Here is a 7,923-nt window from a genome sequence, read left to right as displayed (position 1 = left end):
AGTTGGTTGGTTTTTCGCTGGGATGTTGGGCAGCTGGCCTTGCCGGGCTGCTGGGGATGGTGAGTTCAACTTCGTGGTCAACCGTGATATCGGTTGCCACTTGTGTGTGTGTTGGAGGGTCGAAGTTGGTGGTGTCCTTTTCGGGTTGCTCGTGGCTGTTTGCGAATCGCAGTTTGGTTTGGTCCAAATGCTTTCTGCAAGTTAGTCCATTGGCAAGTTTGACCTGAAACACCCCACTCCCTTCTTTGGCTATGATGGTGCCAGCAAACCATTGGGGACCATGTCGACAGTTGAGTATAAATACAGGGTCACTGACTTTAATATCACGTGACAAGTTTGCGCGATCATGGTACATGCTTTGTTGATGCCGCCTACCCTCGACGTGATCATAGAACTCAGGGTGGACAAGAGAGAGCCTTGTTTTGAGCGCCTTTTTCATGAGCAGCTCAGCTGGAGGAAGCCTGGTGAGCGAGTGGGGTCTGGTGCGGTAGCTGAGCAGGACTCGGGACAGGCGGGTCTGCAGGGAACCTTCCGACACAAGTTTCAAGCTTTGCTTGATGGTTTGAACTGCCCGTTCTGCCTGGCTTTTGGATGCGGGCTTGAACGGGTCATGTGTGATGTGCTTGATCCCATTGCGGGTCATGAATTCCTTGAATTCAGCACTGGTGAAGCATGGCCCATTGTCGCTGACAAGGACATCAGGCAGGCCGTGCGTGGTGAACATGGCTCGTAGACTTTCGATGGTGGCAGTAGACGTGCTTACAGACATTATTACACATTCAATCCATCTTGAATAAGCATCCAGAACAACCAAAAACATTTTGCCTAGAAACGGGCCCACAAAGTCAATGTGGATCCTAGACCACGGTTTGGAGGGCCATGACCATAAACTTAGCGGTGCCCCTCTGGGTGCATTGCTCAGTTGAGAGCAAGTGTTGCATTGGCGCACGCATGACTCTAAATCTGAGTCGATGCCGGGCCACCACACATGGGATCTGGCTACAGCTTTCATCATCACTAAACCTGAGAGGTGCTGTGCAGGTGGCGTATGAATGTTTCCCTGCCTTTCTTAGGCAAAACCACGCGATTACCCCACAAAAGACAGTCCGCCTGTATGGACATTTCATCTTTGCGCCGCTGGAACGGCTTGATCTCTTCATGCATCTCTGCTGGGACGCTGGACCAGCTCCCATGGAGGACACAGTTTTTTACAAGGGGCAGTAAAGGATCCTGGCTGGTCCAGGTCCTGACCTGGCGGGCCGTAACGGGTGACTTTTCGTTTTCAAATGCATCTATCACCAAGAGCAGGTCTGCAGGCTGTGCATTACCACCCCGGTGGTGGGCAATGGTAGCTGACTGAGAGCATCAGCGCAGTTCTCTGTGATTACATAGCTGTACTTAAGGGGTTGACTGTGGATGGGCAATGGCAGACATTTAGAGACCGCATGGATGAACTACAACAATTGTACATTCCTGTCTGGCGTAAAAATAAAAAAGGGAAGGTGGCTCAACCGTGGCTATCAAGGGAAATCAGGGATAGTATTAAAGCCAAGGAAGTGGCAGATATAAAAAATTGGCCAGAAATAGCAGCGAACCTGGGGACTGGGAGAAATTTAGAACTCAGCAGAGGAGGACAAAGGGTTTGATTAGGGCAGGGAAAATGGAGTACGAGAAGAAGCTTGCAGGGAACATTAAGACGGATTGCAAAAGTTTCTATAGATATGTAAAGAGAAAAAGGTTAGTAAAGACAAACATAGGTCCCCTGCAGTCAGAATCAGGGGAAGTCATAACGGGGAACAAAGAAATGGCGGACCAATTGAACAAGAACTTTGGTTCAGTATTCACTCAGGAGGACACAAACAACCTTCCGGATATAAAAGAGGTCAGAGGGTCTAGTAAGGAGGAGGAACTGAGGGAAATCCTTATTAGTCGGGAAATTGTGTTGGGGAAATTGATGGGATTGAAGGCCGATAAATCCCCAGGGCCTGATGGATTGCATCCCAGAGTACTTAAGGAGGTGGCCTTGAAAATAGCGGATGCATTGACAGTCATTTTCCAACATTCCATTGACTCTGGATCAGTTCCTATCGAGTGGAGGGTAGCCAATGTAACCCCACTTTTTAAAAAAGGAGGGAGAGAGAAAACAGGGAATTATAGACCGGTCAGCCTGACATCGGCAGTGGGTAAAATGATGGAATCAATTATTAAGGATGTCATAGCAGCGCATTTGGAAAGAGGTGACATGATAGGTCCGAGTCAGCATGGATTTGTGAAAGGGAAATCATGCTTGACAAATCTTCTGGAATTTTTTGAAGATGTTTCCAGTAGAGTGGACAAGGGAGAACCAGTTGATGTGGTATATTTGGACTTTCAGAAGGCTTTCGACAAGGTCCCACACAAGAGATTAATGTGCAAAGTTAAAGCACATGGGATTGGGGGTAGTGTGCTGACATGGATTGAGAACTGGTTGTCAGACAGGAAGCAAAGAGTAGGAGTAAATGGGTACTTTTCAGAATGGCAGGCAGTGACTAGTGGGGTACCGCAAGGTTCTGTGCTGGGGCCCCAGCTGTTTACACTGTACATTAATGATTTAGACGAGGGGATTAAATGTAGTATCTCCAAATTTGCGGATGACACTAAGTTGGGTGGCAGTGTGAGCTGCGAGGAGGATGCTATGAGGCTGCAGAGCGACTTGGATAGGTTAGGTGAGTGGGCAAATGCATGGCAGATGAAGTATAATGTGGATAAATGTGAGGTTATCCACTTTGGTGGTAAAAACAGAGAGACAGACTATTATCTGAATGGTGACAGATTAGGAAAAGGGGAGGTGCAACGAGACCTGGGTGTCATGGTACATCAGTCATTGAAGGTTGGCATGCAGGTACAGCAGGGGTTAAGAAAGCATGTTGGCCTTCATAGTGAGGGGATTTGAGTACAGGGGCAGGGAGGTTTTGCTACAGTTGTACAGGGCCTTGGTGAGGCCACACCTGGAGTATTGTGTACAGTTTTGGTCTCCTAACCTGAGGAAGGACATTCTTGCTATTGAGGGAGTGCAGCGAAGGTTCACCAGACTGATTCCCGGGATGGCGGGACTGACATATCAAGAAAGACTGGATCAACTGGGCTTGTATTCACTGGAGTTCAGAAGAATGAGAGGGGACCTCATAGAAACGTTTAAAATTCTGATGGGTTTAGACAGGTTAGATGCAGGAAGAATGTTCCCAATGTTGGGGAAGTCCAGAACCAGGGGTCACAGTCTAAGGATAAGGGGTAAGCCATTTAGGACCGAGATGAGGAGAAACTTCTTCACCCAGAGAGTGGTGAACCTGTGGAATTCTCTACCACAGAAAGTTGTTGAGGCCAATTCACTAAATATATTCAAAAAGGAGTTAGATGAAGTCCTTACTACTCGGGGGATCAAGGGGTATGGCGAGAAAGCAGGAATGGGGTACTGAAGTTGCATGTTCAGCCATGAACTCATTGAATGGCGGTGCAGGCTAGAAGGGCCGAATGGCCTACTCCTGCACCTATTTTCTATGTTTCTATGTATGCAGACAGCGTGAGCGCCCATCTTTGGATGCGGGCTGAGGTATTGGTATTAATCCCTTTGCTCTCTGTGAATAGCGATATGAGTGGCTTATGGTCAGTTTCTAACTCAAGCTTGAGACCAAACAGATACTCGTGCATTTTTTCACCCCTTAAACGCATGCCAGGGCTTCTTTTTCAATCATGCTGTAGGCCCTTTCGGCCTTGGACAAACTCCTGGATGCATAGGCGACCGATTGCAATGTTCCTGATTCGTTAGCTTGTTGTAACACATACCCGACCCCTTATGAAGCTAGCACTAAACGTTTACATGGGTTATACAAAACAAGCAGTTTATTGGAACATAACAGATTTCTGGCTGTCTCAAAAGCAGCCTCTTGTGATTTCCCCCATACCCAGTCATCTCCCTTGCGCAGCAGCACATGTAGGGGTTCTAGCAAGGTGCTTAACCCGGGTAGGAAATTACCAAAATAGTTGAGAAGTCCCAGGAACGACAGCAGCTCCGTCATGTTCTGTGGTCTCGGCGAATTCTTGATGACCTCCGGCTTGGCATAGGTGGGTCTGATACCGTCTACCACAATTCTTCTCCCTAAGAACTCGACTTCTGGTGCCAAAAAAACACACTTCGAGAGTTTCAACCTGAGTCCCACGCAATTTAGCCGACTTAGAACCTCTTTCAGGTTCTTCAAGTGTTCGATGGTGTCCTGACCTGTGACCAGTATGTTGTCCTGGAAAACCATGGTGTGCGGAACCGACTTTAGCAGGCTCTCCATGTTCCTTTGGAAAATTGCTGCGGCCGATCGAATCCCAAACGGGCATTTGTTATAGATGAACAGACCTTTGTGCATGTTGATGCAGGTGAGGCCTTTTGAAGATTCCGCCAGCTCCTGCGTCATGTAGGCCGAGGTCAGGTCCAACTTGGTGAACGTCTTTCCTCCAGCCAGGGTCGCAAATAGGTCGTCTGCCTTGGGTTGCGGGTACTGGTCCTGTAGCGAAAAATGGTTAATCGTTATTTTATAGAACCGGAACAATCGGAAGGCCCACTCGTTGAACTCCACCGCTGCGATGATGCCTTCTCGCTGCAGCCTGTCCAGTTCAATTTCCACTTTCTCTCGCATCATATATGGCACTGCCCATGCCTTGTGGTGGACGGGTCGTGTACCAGGAACCAAGTGGATCTGCACCTTCGCCCCCGAGAAACTTCCGATGCCTGGCTCAAACAATGACGGGAACTTGCTCAGAACCTGGGCACATGAGGCATCGTCAATGGACTAGAGCACTCGGATGTCGTCCCAGTTCCAGCGGATTTTTCCCAGCCAGCTCCTGTCGAACAGTGTGGGACCATCTCCTGGTACTATCCATAGTGGGAGTTCGTGCACTGCTCCATCATAGGAGACTTTTACTGCTGCGCTGCCAATAACAGGGATCAGCTCTTTAGTATAAGTTCTTAGCTTGGTATGAATGGGGCTAAGCTTGGGCCTGTGTGCCTTGTTACACCACGGCCTGTCGAAGGCCTTTTTGCTCATGCTAGACTGATTCGCAGCCATGTCCAGTTCCATGGATACTGGAATCCCATCCAGTTCGACTTTTAGCATGATCGGTGGACATTCTGTGGTGAAGATGAGTACCCCGCACATTTCTGCCTCCTCAGTTCGAGTCTCTAGCTCAGCCTGATCCGCCATGGATCGATCCTCCTCTGCAACGTGGTGGTTTGCAGGGTTTGCAGCTCCCCGCACATTCGCTGGAGGCGTCCCATTGTTCCACAGCCTTTGCATACAGTGTTTGAAGCGGCATTGATGGGCTCAATGATCACCTCCGCAGCGCCAACAGTGTGTTAACTGCTTCGCATTAACAATTGATGGTGGACTCTGAGTCATCCAAGGTCGTGCAGATGCCGGCGTATACGTTCTGCCATATGCATTCCTGCCTGAAAACGACGTTACTTTGTGTACAGTACTTGCCGAAACCTCTTTATGCTGCGAAATTTATCGCTGCTGGACATAAATGCCTGGGCTATCGTTATGGTTTTGCTCAGATTCGGTGTTTCAACAGTCAATAGTTTGCGAAGGATAAACTAATGGCCAATGCCAAGCACAAAAAAGTCTCGGTGCAACACCCAGTGCAGACCCCTCTGCTATCTCTACTAGATCCGACCGTGTACTCCCAGTATCTGAGCTGGCACGTGTGAGAGGAAGCAGTGATGCAGTGTTGCCAACAGTGTCCCCCTCGTCCTCTGCCTCATCTGAGTTGGCGCCAATGAATGGACAGGGCTCCAGGGTCTCATCTAGGCTCGAGGCCCCAATGGCCTCTACGGTGTCAGGATCCCCATGGCTTTCAGTGCCCTCAAGACTGTTGTCTAGGCCTCCATTCCCACTCTCCATTTCATCCTCTCCCTGGCCTCGGCTGCCACTGCCCTCAAGGCTGTCCTCCTGCACTGCCCTCCCACTTGCACCAGCGCTAGGACCCTCTCGTAGACTGTCACTCGACCTCTCATCTACAAGCATAAATGGCACAAGGCATGCCATGAGGGGAAGGTAGGGGATTGACGCATGGAGGCTACAACGTACACACTTTCAGAAGGAAAGGCACAGTAGGCGCTGGCGCTTTCAGGGAGAGATAGCATTAAAGGGGGGTCTCACTGCCCCATGCTGCCCACAGGGAATCGGCATCGGCAGTACCGGAGGCCACAGGGAAGGCAGCATGTCTGCCCACTAATGCCTGGACCCTCTCTTCCAGAGGTGTCAAGATCTGAATCTCAGGCTCACCACTACCAGTCCTCCTTTGCTCCATCCAGTTGAGCGCAACCTTGGCCTGCAAAACAAAGAATGGTTGCTGAGAAGCAGTGTCAGGAGGCCTCAGAAATGAGTGCACAAGTGTGTGTCCCTGACATGCAGCTGTAACTGTGACATAAAAGAGAGCCTCCATTGCAAGAACACACACATATATATACAGGCCTCAACAGTGAAATGCTGCTTCAGTGACTATATACCACTGGATCAAGACCTAGCTCTGTTAAGCCCATGTGGTGGCTGGTGTGCAACGGCCACCCCACATTAAAAAGAATCCACGCACAGGCATCTTCCACCCTTCAGTATGTAGTTCGGGACCTAGAATGTCAGGTCCCTCATTGAAACACCTGTGAACTCATCCCGTTTTGGTGTGGAAGCAAGTCATCCTCGATATGAGGGACTGCTTAATACTATACTATACTATATAGTGAAGGTGGGAAATAAGAGAAGATGGAAGATCAGCAGTTGGTGCAACAGGTACTCACTTTCAATAGACGGATGATGTCGTTCATCCTTTTTCTGCACTGAGTGGCAGTCCAGTCATGAATGGAGGTCCCTGACACCTCCACAGCTATCTCTCTGCAGGCATTGGTGAAGACCTTGGGGTACAGCACTAGCCTCCTTCCCTCTACAGCCTGCATCAGTGTCTCAAGTTCTGCATCATAAAAACGGGCTGCCCTCCTCGCCTCAGGTCCAGCAGCCATGGCCTTCATTCAAACGCCTTCCATCCTCAGGGCCTAGCTGCAACTCTTTTGATAGGAGACAAAATAAAACATTTAAATCAAGTACCCCCCAATCTGGGGGGCCACTCCAAACATTTTCCAATGCCCTTTTTTTTTCTTTTTTTTTGTATTTTTGTAGGTTTTTTTGGGGCATTAAAATCGTATATTTTACAAGTGCCCCCTATAAAAGGGGAGGGGGGACACTAAAAACACCGGCAATTAAAACAAATTAAACTTTAAAACATATAAAATCAAATTAAAATTTGGTTGCCGGGGGTGATGATGCACTCCAGTCCCTCCGGCGCCCACCTCTCGCGGAAGGCCGCGAGCGTACCGGTGGATACCGCATGCTCCATCGCCAAGGACACCCTGGCCTGGATGTAAGAGCGGAAGAGAGGCAGGCAGTCAGGCTGAACGACCCCCTCGACTGCCCGCTGCCTGGACCGGCTGATGGCACCCTTGGCCGTGCCCAGGAGCAGTCCTACGAGGAGGCCCTCAGACCTACCCGCTCCCCTCCGCACAGGGTGCCCAAAGATCAGGAGTGTGGGACTGAAGTGCAGCCAAAATTTCAGGAGCAGCCCCTTTAAATATTGGAACAGGGGCTGCAACCTCGTACATTCAATAAAAACGTGGAACACGGACTCTTCCAGACCGCAGAAATTGCAGGCGGCCTGGGAGCCCGTGAACCGGCTTAAAAATTTGTTGCATGGGACTGCTCCGTGCACCACCCTCCAGGCCAAGTCCCCAATAAATAGTGGGAGTTCCCTTGGCTGTGGTTTCGCTAGATAGTAGGTAGGGACAGTGGGAATCTCGTTCATCCATTCATGCGCGTCACTAATTAGATGATGAGGCATTTGGCTATCTTA

This window comes from Pristiophorus japonicus, chromosome 5 (genome assembly GCF_044704955.1).
Source record: "Pristiophorus japonicus isolate sPriJap1 chromosome 5, sPriJap1.hap1, whole genome shotgun sequence".
NCBI classification, from domain to species: Eukaryota; Metazoa; Chordata; class Chondrichthyes; family Pristiophoridae; genus Pristiophorus; species Pristiophorus japonicus.
The sequence above is the reverse complement of the archived record's forward strand: the minus strand, read 5'-3'. Positions refer to the sequence as shown.